Source organism: Lepidochelys olivacea (assembly GCF_965140295.1).
Source record: "Lepidochelys olivacea isolate rLepOli2 genome assembly, chromosome: 3".
NCBI lineage: Eukaryota > Metazoa > Chordata > Testudines > Cheloniidae > Lepidochelys > Lepidochelys olivacea.
In genome coordinates this window covers 132197070-132217686 of record NC_140413.1, presented here as the reverse complement: position 1 = coordinate 132217686, position 20617 = coordinate 132197070, and the positions used below count along the sequence as shown (strand labels likewise).

The window sequence follows — 20617 nt, the reverse complement described above, 5'->3', positions numbered from 1 at the left end:
GTGGAGCTGCGCTGATTTATTGCAGTGAAGAATTTGACGCAATGTCTTTTACATGACTGTAACAAGCAGCGAGAGTAACCTCTCTTGGGGAATTGTGCTGTTTGTTTGGTCCTTTTGACCTGGTCCGTTGTTTATACATTTTGTACAAAGGAAGCGCAGAGCACTGGATGGTGCTTTGTACACATAAATACATATACAACTAAATAAGTCTCAATCTAAGAGCGTTGAAGTTGGTGTGACTTACAGGTTGAGAGAGCAGGAAGAGGAACAGGTATGTTACAGCAATTTTGCCTTCCTTAGACCTGCCTCTGAATTTGGCCCAGTATTACTAAATAACTTTCTGGGATACCATGTGGATTTATAATGTTTGCAGAAAATAGTCTGTATGAAACCCGAGCTGAGCGACTGAAATTTGCCCAGCTTGCAGAGTTCTCATTAAATATTAACAGTGTAAGAGGCCTGTTCTCTCACTGATGGTGCACTCTTGTAACTCCGATTAATGTTAATGGGAGCTAGCTGTGTACTTTAAGGGGAGAATGCAACCTTGATATGTACAACCCAAACGATGGTTCTAACTGAATCAGTGGAATAAAGAAGGTTTCAGAGTGGCAGCCGTGTTAGTCCGTATCCGCAAAGAGAAAAGGAGTACTTGTGGTACCTTAGAGACTAACATCCGATGAAGTGAGCTGTAGCTCACGAAAGCTTATGCTCAAATAAATTTGTTAGTCTCTAAGGTGCCACAAGTCCTCCTTTTCTTTTTGTGGAATAAAGAAGTGATGGATCTAAATTGGGGCGCGCCAGTCTCTGCCTCAGAGGTAAAAGAAGGAGGAGCCTGGTACTTCTCAAGATGAGAGGTCAGACTAAGTCAGACAGGGGTCCAACTTAGCCAGAGTCCACTCATAAAACATTACTCCCATTTATAGAGTGCTTCCTATGTACAGATCTCAAAACTTCAGCATCGTTATGTGAGGCAGAACCTTATAATGGAAGGAACTTTTCACAGAAGTGAAATGTGTGTGATAATGAGTTATGCATTAGAAAGTGTGCGGGTGAAAATGAATGTGAGTGTGTGTACATGCCAGAGAAAGAGATACCAAATTCCTTGAATCCACCCATGAAATGAAGATATCCATGAACATTTATCTTGAAGTTTATGGACTGTTAGTTTTTGCTAGGTAACTGTAGAAATATTGGGCAGGTGAGTCCCTGAAATGTTTACAGTCACATTCATTACTTCATTTCTATGAAATTCTATCTCTGCAGGAGGAGGATGTAAGACAGGGTTCAGGAAATCAAATCTTTTAAAAAAGCTTTTTATTTAAAGGCACTTTTATGGCAATCATCACTGTAGTATCAATGGGGGGAGTGCTTGCACAGATAAGACTATTGTGGCCACTGACATTTTGGGCCTGCTCTGAGCTGGATTAGATAACATCCGTTTAACATGATGTTAAAAATGCTAGCAGTCACAGAAGACTTGTCTATGCTACTGCTCGTATCATTGCTACTGTTATGTTCATGACACACACACAGAAATTAGATAAAACATAAATTGCAATGTAAACATACGTGATAACACAGAAGAATCCCAAAGCAGAGACAGAGAAAACAGGCTGCTCCCTAAGGCAGCGAGACACAACTCATCCCACCTACCATGCTTTAAACTGGCGCTTTGCAAACTGACTCTGCTTGCCTGCTTTGCTATAGATCTCCTAGGCTGCAAGCAGACCAGGAACCACCTCTCCCACACTCTTAAAGTGATAGCTTGCAATTCCAACACAATCCTCAATATCCCACAGCTATCACCACTGGAAATTGGCATTAGCAACAATAAGCAATTTTTTTCTAAAAAAATCTTCACGCAGACCCAAGCTTGAGTGTTGTAAATGCTGTATGCTAAGAGCCTTCTCCTACAGTGATAGTACTTCAGGATTGTCTGTTGCACCTCAGCATTAATATGTAAGTATTATGATGTAACCGAGACACAGATTGGTGGCTGGACTTGCCCAAGGTCACACAACCGCTCTGAGGTAGAATGAGGAACAACACACAGGTCCCAGCCCTGAGCACAATCCAATAGACCACAACTGCCTTAATAGTAAGCATTAAGCCCACTGGAATCCATTGTAAGGGCATGGGGGACATGAAGAGACACAGAAACTTAGGGTCCAATCTTGCATCTCTTAGAGGTGCAGGATGAAACCTTCACTGAGGGAGCGAGGAATGGAGCTAGCATATTGGTTCAAGGAAAGAGTAGTAACCAGAAATCCAATTCTCTCTGACTTAACTGATGATAGCACGAGCCATAGTAGATTTGTTTTAGAAACAAGATTTAGCCTGTATTCTCTGCTTTACGTGGAATCCACTGGATATTGTTTCCATCACATCTCGATGATTTATTTATATTGAGTGGGCCTCATTCTCCCTTCGTATTCGCTGGAGCAGATTGAGGTGATGCTGCTGACACCGGTGGAGTCACAATGGTGTAAGTGAGAGCTGAAATAGGCCCCTCATGCATGTATATTCACACAAAAATTAAAAGACTCGTATTTCAAAAAGTACCTTTGTAAGGGTGAATTTTCAAAGCACTGTGCCCCGACTGTATGGGTAGGCAGGCAATTTCCATTAAAGTTAATGGGAGTCATGGAGCTAAGCCCTCCAAATACAGCTTTGACAATGTTTCCCATAATGTTTCTTTCAATTTACTGGAGGTTTTTTGACACTGAGAACATTTTTACAAACTAATTTGTGTGTCTCCTGAATAACAGGTGTTGTGTTTCCAACCTGAGCTCAGGAACAATTGGCATTAAAAAGTACATGGGATGACTGTGTAATAATATACAGGCTGTCTTTAAAATATAGTGTGAGAAGAGCACTTGGGTTGAAAAAATAATCCATTTCTATTCAGGATGGTATTCAGACCTGTCCCTGACTCTGGTTGGGAGCAGACCCATTGACTTTAATGAGACTAATCTCACATGCTGAAAATTAGGCCTGGTCCACACTAAAAAATTAAATTGTTTTAACTACATCACTCAGAGGTGTGAAAAATTCACACCTTATGAGGGGTGTAGTTAAACCAATTTAATTTTCTAGTGTAAACAGTGCTAGGTTACAGAAGAATTCCTCCATCATTCTAGCTCCAGCTTCTCAAGGAGGTGGAGTACATAAGCCGATGGGAGAACCCCTCCTGTCAGCCTAAGCAGTGTAACCACTGAAGTGCTCTGACGGCACAACTGCAGCAGAGTATCTGTGCCATTGTAGCATTTCAAGTGTAGACAAGCCCTGAGTCGCTTAAGTAGCTTGCTGACTTGGGGCCTAAATAAATAATTCAAACAATTGTCTGGGAATATTCATTTACATTTCTACATGAATTTCCTTCTCCCCTTCACAACACTATTATTTTGCTAGCCATGGACATTTAAGATACCAAGTTTTGCTGGTGAACACATTCCTAGAGAATAAACTTCAAAATCACATGTGTGGGAATTCATGGAAACCGACATTTTAAATTCCCACACTTAGATATGCACACCAGCAGAGCTTGTACACGCATCCAAACAGGGAACAGAAACAATACCATGTGATTTATCTGACTAGGCAACATAGCCTAGATTTTGGATGTTCATGATCCAAATATTTCAAAGAACAAATACCTTTGAATAATGAATAAATCTGAGGAAATCACAATCTGTTTAAGGATATTTCATGAGTAGAAAAAGAGATTAAATTCTTCAGATAAATTATATCCTGTGAATTATTTGCTCCGTTCTAATAATAATACTCCAGGATTTCCAATGCATCGTCTATCTCAAAGCACTTTACGGACATTAATTAATTTGCTCCATACCCCTGTGAGGAAGGGAAGTATTATCCCCATTTTACAGCTGGGGAAAACTGAGACATAAAGAGGTTACCTTGCTTGTCCAAAGTCATACAGAAGTTCTGTGACAGAGCTGGGACTAGAATGCTCATTTCCTGACTCCTAGTTCTGCGCTTTAACTGATATGCCAACCTGTCTTTGGACTTTATTTCTTCTCTGTATCAGAAATATTGTGAAAGGCTGCTTCGGTTCTCTGCCTTAGAGTGGGAATTAGGTGCAGGGGTTAGGTACCGCTGGTGAATTGGGTTCACATATGGAATGTGTGTGTGTGAGTGTGAGAGAGAGAGAGAGAGAGTGCATGCATGTGAGAGAAAGTGTGTCAATGAGTGTATGTATTAGAAAGTGTGTGAGTGAAAATGAATGTGAGTGTGTGTGCAGAGAAAGAGGAACCAAATTCCTGGAACCCACCCATGAAATTAAGATATCCATGAACATTTATCTTGAAGTTTATGCACAGTTAGTTTTCGCCAGGTAACTCCAGAAATATTGGGCAGGTGAGTCCCTGAAATGTTTTCAGTCATATTCATTACTTCATATCTAGGAAATTCTATCTATGCAGGAGGCCAAGCTCAATGATTGTGATGATCCTTCCTGGCCATGTGTCTATAGTACTGAACAGAGTTTGGCTTCTTAATTTTTTACTCAAAAAACAGATGGACCAGAGCACATCTGAGAAGGCCTAGCACCTTCTTAGCACAGGGTATTTTAGGCATAAATCTGTTAAAAAAGCTCACTAGACTCCAGACTCCAAATTCTTCCAATAAAACAAGCTTGACTCTGGCTTCCCTTGCTGTGCAAACAGTCACATTCAAAAAAAGGCGGAACTATCAGCAAGGAGATCCAAAGATAATTGCAACATACCAGTCACAGTAGAATCACAACAAAGCCAACTGTTGTTTGACACCGAAATTTACTGAAATGAGATAGAGCCAAAGCCTTCATGTCAGAGGAAATGCCAAGTTGCCCTGACCTATAACACATTCAGCAATGTGAAAACTACCAGAGTCAGCCTACAGCCGGAGTGCCCGTGGCCGGCATGATCAAAAGAAATGAATGAGGCAGGAAAAGCAGTCACTGGATAAAGCCAGTTCTTCTGAACTGAAGGTCAGTTTTCACTTTTGCACAACATTGGTTTAGTATCAGCAGAGCATGAGGCAATCTTACTGTAAATCTTGGTTTCTATAACCCCTACCAAAAAGAAAAACAAACCCCTTGTAAAATGCAATTCTTTTCCACTAAACAGGTTTTGAACAGTATGTGACTAAGGGCAGGGCAGAATTTTAAAACAGCTCTGGATCACTGAGTCATGACTAAAAATGCACATTCTTACATTTAAAATGATTATTATAATTCATATTAAGATAACAACACCCAGTTCATATTGTTATCTTAATATCTAGCTCTGATATAGCCCTTTTCATCCACCAATCTCAGAGTGCTGTATAAAGGAGGTCAGTATCATTAGCACCATTCTATAGATGGGGGAAACTGAGGCACAGAGAGGCGAAATGACTTGCTCATGGTCAACCAGCAGGTCAGAGACAGAACTGGGACCTGCACACGGCTCTCCACAGCTTGAATACTGCCTGCAGTTTTGGTTACCCAATCTCAAAACAATTATATTAGAATTGGAAAAAATACAGAAAAGGGCAACAAAGATGAGTAGGGATATGGAACAGCTGCCGTATGAAGACATTAAAAAGTCTGGGCCTGTTCATCTTAGAAAAGAGATCACTAAGAGGAGGATCTGATACTGGTCTATAAAATCATGACTGGTGTGGAGAAAGTGAACATGAAAGTGCTATTTTCCCCTTCACATAGCACAAGAACCAGGGGTTGCCCAATTAAATTGATAGGTAGCAGCCAGGTCTGAAGTAAACATAAGGAAATTCTTCTCCATAGAGTGCACAGTCAATCTGTGGAACTTGTTGCCAGGGGATGTTGTGAAGGCCAAAAGTATAACTTGGGGAAAACAAGAGTTCATAGAGGATAGGTCCATCAATGGCTATTAACCAAGTTGGTCAGAGATGCAACCCCATGCTCGGGGTGCCCCTAAACCTCTGATGGACACCTCCCGGAGAGGAATTAGGTAGGTCTATGGAACAATTTTTCCATCTAGCTAGCGCTTTCTACACAGGGGGCTAGGTTGGCATAGCTCTGTCTCTCATGGTTGTGGATTTTGCACACCTCTGAGAGACGTAGCTATGGCAATGTAAGTTTTTAGTGTAGACCAGCCCTGAGATTCCTCTCATGCAGGTATTAATCAGGAGTCACTCCTCTGAAAACTCCAGGACTGGGCTGGGTATAACTCTGGGAAGAGTTTGCCACAGTCCGCTGCATGTTTTACTTACTATACTAAGTAGTTACTCAGTTGTAGGAGATTGGTAGCTGTTGATATGGGGCAGATTATAAAGGAATAAATGGGAGTCGGGTGCCCATCTCTCATTGGCTTCCAATCGAAGTTGGATTCCATAAATGGCCTTTGTGGCTTTGAAAGTCACCTCCATAATAAATTATACTTAAAGCTGGATGAATAATGTGAAAAAGTATTAATCAAATAATTTAAGGGAGGAAAAACACCAACATTTGTCATATAAACTGGTCAAGGTATATTATCTGACCAGCACTAATTAGCATGCACTTTTGTAAAAAGGAGACATCCAAACATCCAGCAGTATTTGCCGCTTCTCCCTTTCTGCAAATACAGCAATAGTATTTGCAGTACACAGGTTTCAGAGTAACAGCCGTGTTAGTCTGTATTCGCAAAAAGAAAAAAGGAGGACTAGTGGCACCTTAGAGACTAACCAATTTATTGGAGCATGAGCTTTCGTGAGCTGCAGCTCACTTCATCGGATGAGCTGTAGCTCACGAAAGCTTATGCTCCAATAAATTGGTTAGTCTCTAAGGTGCCACAAGTCCTCCTTTTCTTTTTGCGAGTATAGACTATAGTGCTCTGTGTCTGAAAGCACTGTAGAGACAATCACTAACCTCCTTTGGAGGCTATTTGATAACTGCAAAAAGAGCCGTCGGATGTATTGTTTTTAACTGCTGTTAGATAGGTGGGATACTTAGTGGGTCACTGAAACACCCCCCAGGACAGCAATCAGAGAGGAATGTGTGTACATTCTGCCTGCACGCACACACATATGCTGCACAGAGGGTCTTGTTGACTCGTTTGACTTCAGGGGCCACTTTCCTTAACCTACTGACAGCTGGTTAATGCAAATGATTCTTGAAGGGGATGATGTGCAGTTTTGCAAGGTCTTTTTCAATGCTCTGATATCTTGGAGCCAATGGGCTCCAATTACAGGCCTAAGGGAAGGAGTCTGGGAGTGCTCCTGTCTGTGTTAGTGCTCTCTTCCTTTGCCTCACTCTGAATAAACAACAAACAAACCAATGGAAGCTTTTGTCTAACTTTATGCAGATCACCTCCCCTGAGGACCCCCCCCCCCCCGCAAAGGAGCGTTAACCCTTAATTACAAAGTGTGATTGCCATGAAACAACACATGTTGTACTGATACCCCTCCAGGCCATGATGTGATGCCTATCCTTTCTAGCATGGCCTCCTTTCAGACTCCAGCCATCCTGTAATTGACAGAATTGCAGGGAGCACTGTTTGAAAGCAATTTACAGGATTATATCCATTTTGCATGAACAGTGCCTGATCTCTAGATGCTGGGATTGCTAAAGCGTTACTAGATTCTCTCTTATAGTTCCTTCCCCAGCATCCCTCCCACAAATATGTTCTCACCTACGCAGGGTAGATCTGAAACTGACCTGTCATCTTTACCCAGAACTGGATTTGAAAAAAATTCTACTGCCCTGCACAACATGGACTCAGAATTAAAACTGGGGTTCTGACCTTTTCAGTTACACAGCTCAGGATGCAGATGCTCAGTGGAGTAATGTATCACGCAGTAAGGGTGGCCCAAAGTTTGCAGTGCTATATACTTAGCACTTTTACAACACTATGGCAAGTTACACCATAAAATAATGTAATGGCTTTAGGTCATTAATCTGCCGTGTTTCTGGACTAAATCCAGAAATATTGATGGAGGCCAGACTGAGTTCAGATCAAATCAGAGGACACTGTGGTTACATTTATAGTTTTTCAGAGGATCTCTCAACTGCAGCCACAAATCTCCTTTTATTTGGCTTGATCGTGATCCAAAATTACCTCAGAGGTCAGTGGTGCATACCTTGTGGATTACTGAAAACTACTGAGTGACCTTACGCAGTGCATAATCATCAGTCCAGGAAAGGAACATGGTTCTAATATATTCTTCCGTAATAAGTGCTCCACATACATTTTTTTCTTTTACCACTTAAAGGAAGGGTGCACTTTATGTTCTTTATATTGCTGAATGTTCCTACTGCTACTTAGAATTTATTGTGCAGTATATAGTGCCTTTTATCCAATGATCTAAATGCATTTTGCAAACATTAATGAATTAAGTCTCACAACACCTCTGTGAGGTAGATCAGTATTACTGTCACCCGTTTTAATGAACAAAGACCCTCAGAGAGCTTAAATGGCTTGTTCAAGTTCACAGCACACTGACATTCAGAGAAAGGATGGTCTTGTGCTGAAGGCACTAGTTTATGATGCAGAAGATCTGCCTTCAGGTCCTATCTCTGCCACAAGCTACTTGTGTGACCTTAGGCAAGTTTCAGAGTAACAGCCGTGTTAGTCTGTATTCGCAAAAAGAAAAGGAGTACTTGTGGCACCTTAGAGACTAACCAATTTATTAGAGCATAAGCTTTCGTGAGCTACAGCTCACTTCCTCAGATGCATATCGTGGAAACTGCAGCAGACTTTATATATACACAGAGAATATGAAACAATACCTCCTCCCACCCCACTGTCCTGCTGGTAATAGCTTATCTAAAGTGATCATCAGGTGGGCCATTTCCAGCACAAATCCAGGTTTTCTCACCCTCCACCCCCCCACACAAATTCACTCTCCTGCTGGTGATAGCCCATCCAAAGTGACAACTCTTTACACAATGTGCATGACAATCAAGTTGGGCTATTTCCTGCACAAATCCAGGTTTTCTCACATCCCCCCCACCCCCATACACACACAAACTCACTCTCCTGCTGGTAATAGCTGATCCAAACTGACCACTCTTCAAGTTTAAATCCAAGTTAAACCAGAACATCTGGGGGGGGGGGGGGGTTAGGAAAAAACAAGAGGAAACAGGCTACCTTGCATAATGACTTAGCCACTCCCAGTCTCTATTTAAGCCTAAATTAATAGTATCCAATTTGCAAATGAATTCCAATTCAGCAGTTTCTCGCTGGAGTCTGGATTTGAAGTTTTTTTGTTTTAAGATAGCGACCTTCATGTCTGTGATTGCGTGACCAGAGAGATTGAAGTGTTCTCCGACTGGTTTATGAATGTTATAATTCTTGACATCTGATTTGTGTCCATTTATTCTTTTACGTAGAGACTGTCCAGTTTGACCAATGTAAATGGCAGAGGGGCATTGCTGGCACATGATGGCATATATCACATTGGTGGATGTGCAGGTGAACGAGCCTCTGATAGTGTGGCTGATGTTATTAGGCCCTGTGATGGTGTCCCCTGAATAGATATGTGGGCACAATTGGCAACGGGCTTTGTTGCAAGGATAAGTTCCTGGGTTAGTGGTTCTTTTGTGTGGTATGTGGTTGTTGGTGAGTATTTGCTTCAGGTTGCGGGGCTGTCTGTAGGCAAGGACTGGCCTGTCTCCCAAGATTTGTGAGAGTGTTGGGTCATCCTTTAGGATAGGTTGTAGATCCTTAATAATGCGTTGGAGGGGTTTTAGTTGGGGGCTGAAGGTGACGGCTAGTGGCGTTCTGTTATTTTCTTTGTTAGGCCTGTCCTGTAGTAGGTAACTTCTGGGAACTCTTCTGGCTCTATCAATCTGTTTCTTTACTTCTGCAGGTGGGTATTGTAGTTGTAAGAAAGCTTGACAGAGATCTTGTAGGTGTTTGTCTCTGTCTGAGGGGTTGGAGCAAATGCGGTTGTCAAGAAATCAGATGTCAAGAATTATAACATTCATAAACCAGTCGGAGAACACTTCAATCTCTCTGGTCATGCAATCACAGACATGAAGGTCGCTATCTTAAAACAAAAAAACTTCAAATCCAGACTCCAGCGAGAAACTGCTGAATTGGAATTCATTTGCAAATTGGATACTATTAATTTAGGCTTAAATAGAGACTGGGAGTGGCTAAGTCATTATGCAAGGTAGCCTGTTTCCTCTTGTTTTTTCCTAACCCCCCCCCCTCAGATGTTCTGGTTTAACTTGGATTTAAACTTGAAGAGTGGTCAGTTTGGATCAGCTATTACCAGCAGGAGAGTGAGTTTGTGTGTGTATGGGGGTGGGGGGGATGTGAGAAAACCTGGATTTGTGCAGGAAATAGCCCAACTTGATTGTCATGCACATTGTGTAAAGAGTTGTCACTTTGGATGGGCTATCACCAGCAGGAGAGTGAATTTGTGTGGGGGGTGGAGGGTGAGAAAACCTGGATTTGTGCTGGAAATGGCCCACCTGATGATCACTTTAGATAAGCTATTACCAGCAGGACAGTGGGGTGGGAGGAGGTATTGTTTCATATTCTCTGTGTATATATAAAGTCTGCTGCAGTTTCCACGATATGCATCTGAGGAAGTGAGCTGTAGCTCACGAAAGCTTATGCTCTAATAAATTGGTTAGTCTCTAAGGTGCCACAAGTACTCCTTTTCTTCTTAGGCAAGTTGTTTGCTTTCGCTAGCCCTGATTCAAAGTTCACTTTAGTCAGTTATAAGACTTTAATCTTGGATCAGGCCCTCTATGCCTCAATTCCCGATTGGTAAAATGGGAGGATAATAATACTTCCCTACATCTGAGGGGTCCTGGGAGGATCTGTCTGTGTGACGGTGAGGCCATTTAAATACTTAAACAGATTTATCTGCATATAAGTCAAGGGTTCCAGCTGAGCCATTTTTCAGAGTAGCAGCCGTGTTAATCTGTATTTGCAAAAAGAAAAGGAGTACTTGTGGCACCTTAGAGACTAACCAATTTATTTGACAGGTTTCAGAGTAACAGCCGTGTTAGTCTGTATTCGCAAAAAGAAAAGGAGGACTTGTGGCACCTTAGAGACTAACCAATTTATATGCTCAAATAAATTGGTTAGTCTCTAAGGTGCCACAAGTCCTCCTTTTCTTTTTGCGAAATTTATTTGAGCATAAGCTTTCGTGAGCTACAGCTCACGTCATCAGACCCATTCAGTGGAAAATACAGTGGGGAGATTTATATACATAGAGAACATGAAACAATGGGTGTTACCATACACACTGTAACCAGAGTGATCACTTAAGGTGAGCTATTACCAGCAGCAGAGTGGTGGAGTGGGTGGGGAGGAACCTTTTGTAGTGATAATCAAGGTGGGCCATTTCCAGCAGTTGACAAGAACATCTGAGGAACAGTGGGGGGTGGGGGTGGGGAGTAAACATGGGGAAATAGTTTTACTTTGTGTAATGACCCATCCACTCCCAGTCTCTATTCAAGCCTAAGTTAATTGTATCCAGTTTGCAAATTAATTCCAATTCAGCAGTCTCTCCTTGGAGTCTTTGTTTTTGAAGTTTTTTGGTTGAAGAATTGCAACTGTAATTGAGTGACCAGAGAGATTGAAATGTTCTCCAACAGGTTTTTGAATGTTATAATTCTTGACGTCTGATTTGTGTCCATTTATTCTTTTACGTAGAGACTGTCCAGTTTGACCAATGTACATGGCAGAGGGGCATTGCTGGCACATGATGGCATATATCACATTGGTGGATGTGCAGGTGAACGAGCCTCTGACAGTGTGGCTGATGTGGTTAGGCCCTATGATGGTGCCCCCTGAATAGATATGTGGACACAGTTGGCAACGGGCTTTGTTGCAAGGATAGGTTCCTGGGTCAGTGGTTCTGTTGTGTGGTGTGTGGTTGCTGGTGAGTATTTGTTTCAGGTTGGGGGGCTGTCTGTAGGCAAGGACTGGCCTGTCTCCCAAGATCTTCATGAGCTGTAGCTCACAAAAGCCTATGCTTAAATAAATTTGTTAGTCTCTAAGGTGCCACAAGTACTCCTTTTCTTTTTGCGAATACAGACTAACACGGCTGCTACTCTGAAACCTCCCAAGATCTGTGAGAGTGATGGGTCGTCCTTCAGGATAGGTTGTAGATCCTTGATGATGCGTTGGAGAGGTTTTAGTTGGGGGCTGAAGGTGATGGCTAGTGGCGTTCTGTTATTTTCTTTGTTGGGCCTGTCCTGTAGTAGGTGACTTCTGGGTACACTTCTGGCTCTGTCAATCTGTTTCTTCACTTCAGCAGGTGGGTATTGTAGTTGTAAGAATGCTTGATAGAGATCTTGTAGGTGTTTGTCTCTGTCTGAGGGGTTGGAGCAAATGCGGTTGTATCGTAGAGCTTCGCTGTAGACGATGGATCGTGTGGTGTGATCTGGGTGAAAGCTGGAGGCATGTAGGTCGGAATAGCGGTCAGTAGGTTTCCCGTATAGGGTGGTATTTATGTGACCATCACTCATTAGCACTGTAGTGTCCAGGAAGTGGATCTCTTGTGTGGACTGGTCCAGGCTGAGGTTGATGGTGGGATGGAAATTGTTGAAATCATGGTGGAATTCCTCAAGGGCTTCTTTTCCATGGGTCCAGATGATGAAGATGTCATCAATGTAGCGCAAGTAGAGTAGGGGCATTAGGGGACGAGAGCTGAGGAAGCGTTGTTCTAAGTCAGCCTTAAAAATGTTGGCATCCTGTGGGGCCATGCAGGTACCCATAGCAGTGCCACTGATTTGAAGGTACACATTGTTCCCAAATGTGAAATAGTTATGGGTGAGGACAAAGTCACAAAGTTCAGCTACCAGATTTGCCGTGACATTATCGGGGATACTGTTTCCTGACGGCTTGTAGTCCATCTTTGTGTGGAATGTTGGTGTAGAGGGCTTCTACATCCATAGTGGCCAGGATGGTGTTTTCAGGAAGATCACCGATGGATTGTAGTTTCCTCAGGAAGTCAGTGGTGTGTCGAAGATAGCTGGGAGTGCTGGTAGCGTAGGACCTGAGGAGGGAGTCTACATCGCCAGACAATCCTGCTGTCAGGGTGCCAATGCCTGAGATGATGGGGCGCCCAGGATTTCCAGGTTTATGGATCTTGGGTAGCAGATAGAATATCCCAGGTTGGGGTTCCAGGGGTGTGTCTGTGCGGATTCGTTCTTGTGCTTTTTCAGGGAGTTTCTTGAGCAAATGGTGTAGTTTCTTTTGGTAACCCTCAGTGGGATCAGAGGGTAATGGCTTGTAGAAAGTTGTGTTGGAGAGCTGCCTAGCAGCCTCTTGTTCATATTCTGACCTATTCATGATGACGACAGCACCTCCTTTGACAGCCTTTTTGATTATGATGTCAGAGTTGTTTCTGAGGCTGTGGATGGCATTGTGTTCTGCACGGCTGAGGTTATGGGGCAAGTGATGCTACTTTTCCACAATTTCAGAGCATTGTCTCCTGCTCTGACTGCAAGCTCCACTTTTTCTTTGGTTAAATCATCTACACACATTAACACACAATCAGACAAAACTAACACCTTCTACAAAGGGATTACCCATGGATTGTGCTTGTTTGATTTAGGGCTGTAGGGGAGAAACACAGCTGCCTGGGATGTGAAGTTTGGCATGGCACTCAATGCCTATAAAATTCAAATCTGAATGTAAGATTTAAGACAAGGAGCCAGATTCCACTGAAGTCAATGGTGCTAGGCCAATTTATATCAGTTGCGGAGCTGGCCCGTCATGTATATTTTTGTCCCCAACATGGGGATAATGAGAAGGGCAGGGGTGGAAATGCTCAAAATGAGTTGCAGGGTTGTTGTAGCTCTGTTAGAGGTATCAGAGGGATTGTCCTCAGTTATTTAATTCAGCCAGTTCAGCATTCCGAATATCTCTGGGGTTCAGGGGCACCATCACTTCCAATAGATTTCATTTCTTAACATCTGAAATCTATTGACGGAGTCAGAATACACAATGGCCATATCCTGCTCTCTAAGTGAACCATATCTAAGTGTAGCATCGCAAGAAAAAACCCCAACACTTCCCACAGTGCAAACATTCACTGATGTGGTTTCATTTCTGAACACTTTTCAGGCAACCCCCACCCCGAGAGATCTGCATAGCAGGTCCCGTCTCTGATATTCTGTTTGTGTGCGTGGTGCTCCTGGAGATCTCTCCATGTAAGGGGCATGTAAGATCACAGTTAAGATCCACAGTGCTTTTAAATACAAAGTGCCAGAAGGGGTATCATGGCCAGCAGGCATTTGATATTCTGTGATTATTCAGCCTGCGTAAACAGGTTTTGTTTGGGCTGTAGCTTTGGTTCCTAATTCCAATTGCAATTCATCAGAACTGCAGAATTAATTGAAATGGAACAATAGGATAAAAGAACTTGGTTTAATATTGAAACAGGGGGCTACAGGGTAATGCGCATTCAAGTATAACTCCCGATTCCTCAGAAGTCTTTGCCTTGAAATATAATTTCACAGATTCAGACTGTTTCTTTGAATTAAAAGCCAAACAAAGCGAGTATAACATTGGCTATAGGGAAGCTATATATAGGAAGAATGGCCTGTTTTAAGCCAGACAGTCCTACTTTTCTCAGGTTTGTCCCTCGTCCAGTACTGAGACAAAATCAGATATGATTTTGTCTGGTATCAGGTGGGGGATACCATTTGAAGAGCATGCTGCCCTGCCCCCGTGGTGTAATCGTGCCCACACTGTGCATGTAGGGTTGCCAATTTACTAATTTCTGAAAACTGGATACCCCTGATCTGCCCCCTCCCTCTGATGCTCTACCCCCTGCTCCCACAATATCCTGCCCTACACTCACTCCTCCACCCCCCGGCCCCTGTGCCCAGCCCAGGGACAGCGGCACTCTCCCCACCCCACCAATTACCTGCTCTCTCCATAAGTCACTCATTCAAGTCACACAAGTCTGTGGAGAAGCTGGGAATAGAACCCAGGAGTCCTGACTTCCAGAGACTTCCCCTCTGCTCTAACTCTCTAATCCCCTCTCCCCTCCCAGAGCAAGGGCCCAGTGATAGAACCCAGGAGTCCTGGCTCCCAGCCCCGCCCTGCTCTAACCATAAAACACTGTTCTCCTCTCTGTCCTCTGAATGGCCCCTCTCCCAGCATCTGCGCCCTGCAGGTAACAGGCTGCCCCCTTCTTTCCTGCGGTCTCTCTGGCGTGCCCATGCCCGCTTGCAGCACTGGTGTGAACTTGCGGGCGCTCCCCTTCCTCCCAGCCCCGGGCCAGCCCTCTCCTCAACTGGAGTCACCTTCCTGGGATGAAAGAGGTTCCCTGTAGCTGCCGCTGAGGATGTCTGTCAGCAGCGAGCAGCTGCTGGTCTTCCTGCCCTGGTGGGCAGGCTGATCATGGTTACTTTGGTAACTGGACTTTTAGTGTCCTGTCACCAGGTCCCCTTTTCGACCAGACTTTCCAGTCAAAAACTGGACATCTGGCAACCCTACGTGTGTGCAAAGTAACACTGAAGGGGGCAGGGTGCTCTTCAACATGGTGTCCCCTGTGCAGCATGACCTTGCATGCACTGCGGGATGACATCACACAGGTTGGGGGTGGGCCCACGCCATTCCCGGAAGTTCTGGAATTTTCAGTCTTCTGGGGATGCGTGAATGGCCACATCGGTGCTGACTCTGCGGGTGCTCTGGGGCTGGACTGCCCATGGGGAAAAATTATCGGGTGCTCTGCACCCACTGGCAGCCAAGCTCCCCTCAGCCTCCACCCCACCCCTCATCTTCCTCTCCCCCCACCAGGAATGCCGCGTCCCTGCTCCAGCCCACCTCCCAGCGCTTCCCGCCCAGCTGCCACCAAACAGCTGTTTGGTGGCGTTAGCACACTCCGGGAGGGAGCGGGAGCAGGAACGTGGCATGCTCAGGAGAGTAGGCGGGGAAGAGGCGGGGCCAGGGTGGGGATTTGGGGAAGGAGTTGGAATAGGGCCAGGGAGGGGGCGGAGTTGGGGCAGGGACTTTGGGGAAGGGGTTGGAATGGGGGCAGGGCTCGGGTGGGAATGGGTGGGGCCTCATGGAAGGGGTGGAGTGGGGGCGGGACCAGGGGCAGGTGGGGTTGAGCACCCAGGGGAAAGAGGGGAAGTTGGCGCCTATGAGTGGCCACACTGCTGTGGGTCATGGAGAAGAGACAGGGCTAGCAAGACTGATTGGCCTTAGGTACTGTACCAATTTGCCTACTTAGTTCTGCTTGTGCCAAACTGTCCTGGGCCTTTCCTAGCTACAGAGGCACAATGGTCTTGCAGTGATATTCAGACTGTGGCTCTCGAGCCAGAAGTGGCTCTTTAATGTGCCTCCTGCAGCTCTTCACAGCACGGTGACATTAAAACACTGTGCGATTTAATTATTAACTAATCTTAGTTATTAACCAATCAGGATGCTTTTACTATGTTATTAACCAATTATGTTATCAACTTGCACTAAGTTATTAACTTATTTGCCGTGAGTATCACTGGTCTAGTGAATAGGACACTAACATAGGCCTTAAGAGACCATGGTTCTATTCCTGGCTGTGCTACTATTCTGCTCTGTGAATGTGGCCATAACGCTTCAACTTTCTGTGTGTCCCTTCCCCTTTTCTCAGTCCATTTAGACTGTAGGCTCTTTGGTGTAGGTAGTGTCTGACTATGGGTATGTCTACCCTGGATATGAAAGGTGTAATTGCCAGCTTGAGTCGACATGCCCATGTTAGTTCTGGCATGGTACACCTCCAGCTCCAGTGCTCGCATACCCTAAGTGTGTGTACAGCGCCTAGCACAAAGGGCTCTGTTGTAATAAAGATTGCCAAAATGCCAGACTTACTGAACTGTGTTATGTTGTGCAGTAATTTTTTGATGTGACAAATGTCCAGTAGGGATCAGAGCTGAGTACAAAACTCATTTTGACTTGAATCCCATTCAGTATTTGTACCCATGTCACCAGAAGTTGAGCTATTAACCCACTCCATCACCTTCCATCAAATATTAACTCACTCCACCCGAGAGTGCAATCAGCTAATGCCCTTCCTTTCCTGCAATTCAAGTTCTGATAAAGGCAAATACATTACACACATGCTGGTGCTGTTGGCATAGAAAGAGAGAAACCCCATCAAAATTAGCTACGAGAATTTTAAGAACATTGATTCAAAGCTCGAGAATTATGTCTGGCTTGGGACTGTGAGACTGTGTAAAGAACAATGTGATTGTTCCATGCTTTTCGGAGTCAATCTGTACATCAAATCTATCTTCCTCTTGGGAATGAAAACAATATTGCCAACCCCAACCATTTACAAATTATGAGTTAGGCCCCCAAAAACCATGGGATTACTTTAAAAGCCATAAGACTTAAAAAATCCCATATATTTCGTTCTTTTGATTTGTCTTCTGGTGTTGGAGCATTTAGGGTTCATGTTTTCAAGCTCTTCTTTGCAACAAGGAGGGCAAGAAACTTGCTTTTATTCAAATGAAAGCTGAGATTCTCAGGTAATAGCCTGACTCCAGCAGCTGGGGGTTTAAGAAAAACACAAAATATCACAAGACTTGTGAGGAGAGTTGGTAACATTGTGAAAGAACTAGGGCTCTATGGTGCACTCTTTGCACAGCAGTGCCCACTGAAGTCAGATTAGAATGCAGAAAAAATGCAGGATGAGATCTGTTTGCCTTCAGCAATCCACATGCAGCTCTCATTGAAACCAATAGGAGCTACACAATCATCCCAGGGCAGTTTTCATCCTGAAGTGTTTGCAAATAGATGCCATCCGCTAGAATTCAGAGTAGCAGCCGTGTTGGTCTGTATCCACAAAAAGAACAGGAGGACTTGTGGCACCTTAGAGACTGACCAATTTATTTGAGCATGAGCTTTCGTGAGCTACAGCTTACTTCATCGGATGCTTATGCTCAAATAAATTGGTTAGTCTCTAAGGTGCCACAAGTCCTCCTTTTCTTTTTGTGAATACAGACCAACACGGCTGCTACTCTGAAACTGGTTTTCTGATAGTCTGTTCATGGCAGGTGACAACTAATACCCCAATTCACATCCTTCTTACATGCCCCTGGGAGGATGTGGTGCTGCATTTCAAAGACAGACAACAGACGTCAGAAAGAAATCTGGATTTTTATGATATAAACACAATACATGGGGAACATAAAGATCCCAAATACATAAAACATCAGACTTTAAGCTGTGCAAATGTCAGGATACCTATCTCGAAAAGCTGGACATTTTAGCCCCTTTCATCAGTATTATGCCTCACTTCTGCCTCTTTGGCTTACCCATAACCTCTAACCTTTCTAATCACCCATTTGCAAGGATGTGTCCCAGCATGTTTTCATCCGGTAGCTGAAACTCTTTTTAAACCTAGCAGGAACAATCTGCAGAAGCAACAAGAAAGCCATTTTGAGACTGACTGATGAAGGGATAAGTACCACCATCCTTTCAAGATATGGTGAGTATTTTGAGTACTGTTATGTTTCTTCCTTATTCTCTCTCCTGAGGAGGGGGACTTCATATAACTGCCCCTAGGCTATATGATGGAAAGCTCTACCAATGCAATAAGCACGAAGGGCCAAATTCAATCCTGGTGACATCAGCGGATTGACAGTAGGAATGAACTTGGCCCAACGCATCCTATTGCATAGTACAATACCATTGTGCAAAAAAGAAAGACTGCAACAAAGAGGAGAGACAGCATTATTACCTGGATGAATCCCCAGCTGTCTTCCAGTTTAGTGGGAGCCTTTAATACACTAAGACTCAGTATTAAGGTAAAGAATTAGCAAATTTATTGGTTATTTGTAGCATTGTTGTTGGTGTCTGTAAAAATGACTCAGTTTGCAGTGTCCTGTCTCAAGTGGTCCTGGATAAAAGGGCTGAGGGAATGGTTTGGTCAAGATTTGATAGCCTGCTATTGCTTTAGTTTGGCAAAATTAAGCAATGATATCAGTAGCTTAGAATATTGACCCTGTATGTTGGACTTGCAGCATGCCATATATGTGCCTGGGGCTTTAGAGAAAAAGATGAAAGCAGGGCCCCTTCTCCAAATTGCTTCAGTCTAGGGCAGTGGTTCTCAAACTTTAGCAACCCAAGGACCCCTATTTTGATTAGAATTTTTTGTGGACCCCCAAACCCCCATTCAGCCCCAGACCCCACCCCCACCCCTTCCCCGAAGGCCCCGCCCCATCTCTTCCTGCCCCCATTCCACCCCTGCTCCTTCTTTTCCCCACCTCTTTCTGCTCCCTCTCCTGAATGCGCCCCATGCCCACTCCTCCCCCTTCTTCCCAGCGCCTCCTGGATGCCAAGGAACAGCTGATCCGTGGCATGCCGGACGTGCTGGGAGGGAGGGCAAGGAGTTGAGGGAGGGGGAAATCAGAGGGAGTTGATCAGTGGGGCCCGCTGACCCCCTGGAGTACCCTCATGGACCCCCAGGGGTCCGCAGACCCCAGTTTGAAAAACGCTGGTCTAGGGTAAGCAGAGAAAAATGGAGATGACAAACTGGGAAAGGGACTGTGAGGAGAGGTGGATGAAGACAATAGGTATGTGTCATACTGTAGACCGAAAGCTAAGGGGGATGCACAGCTTAGCCCTTTGGGCATAAGTGATATGGAATAGCCGAAGCCAGCCACAGAGACAAATTTCTTACATATAAACCTGGAGACTGACCATCGCAGATGGCTGAGGAAGATACATATTAGTAGACACTACATGTTAGAAAATATCATCAAAGAAAGAAGGCGCAGGTGGCTGGAACACGTACTCTGAGATGGGAAACATGCTGAGCAAGCACTGAACTGAGGGAGGAAAGAGAAAGCGAGGGAGGCCAAGGAAGAATTGGCAGAAGACAGTGACAGAGGAGACTGGATGTGCTGGCAGCACCTGAGAAGAAGTCCCACAACTAGCGAGTGACTGTAATCAGTGGAGGAAGTGACCTGCCGGATGGGTCAGCAGCACAGGATGAATTAAGGTCCAAGGAAGTTAGGTTCCTTTGGAAATCCCATCCTAAACAGACTGATGCTGTAGAGTGCTTGCTGTTAGGGACAGGTTTTGGCTGGACTTATGCCAGTGCCCAATGTGTGGGAGAGGGTGTGTAACAAAAGCTCTCCACACCTCCTTGGGCTCCTCCTGCGCAGGAATGGCCACAACCCCAGTCCTTGGGTTCCCTACGCACAGTGACTAGAGATGTGCCCTGCACTGGCTGGTGCACTAAGTCCCTGGGGGTGTGTGAAGACTAGTGCTGTTTCAAAGCAGGGAATAAGCTGGACCATCTCACAGTGACTCCACAAGCTGGTACTTGTTCATGGTAATTGCACTCTTGTACTCCACAATCTAAACCATAATAAAAATTTTTTATCTAGCCCTTGAGATTGCCGAAAAAACTCTTCAAAATGTGAATCAAATGTTAACCCATGAATTTCTGCCTGCTCGAATTTGCAGACAATATCTCTGAGAGGCGCAAACCACCTGCACTTGCCTCAGTGGGGTGTTAACTCTGAATCCCAGTGATGACTATTTGAACGTCAGTGCCAGCTAGCTCACTGCTGATCAAAGGACATGAGAAAGAAGAGGGATATCATCTGATAAGGTTTGTACAATCTACTATGAATGGTGTGTCTTGGTGACCCCTAGGGAGTGGAGCTTGGATTGTGGGTGGAGCTTGGGAAACCACCATT

The 20617-nt window shown here is 44.4% G+C and overlaps 1 long non-coding RNA gene across 1 annotated transcript; it reads left to right on the top strand.

Moving 5' to 3' along the window:
* Nucleotides 1-196: 196 nt before the first annotated feature.
* On the top strand, nt 197-20523 carry LOC311518065. Its single transcript, XR_014710883.1, has 3 exons — nt 197-271; nt 18313-18396; nt 20382-20523. It is a non-coding gene; the product is annotated as an uncharacterized lncRNA (long non-coding RNA).
* The last annotated feature ends 94 nt before the right edge of the window (nt 20524-20617 follow it).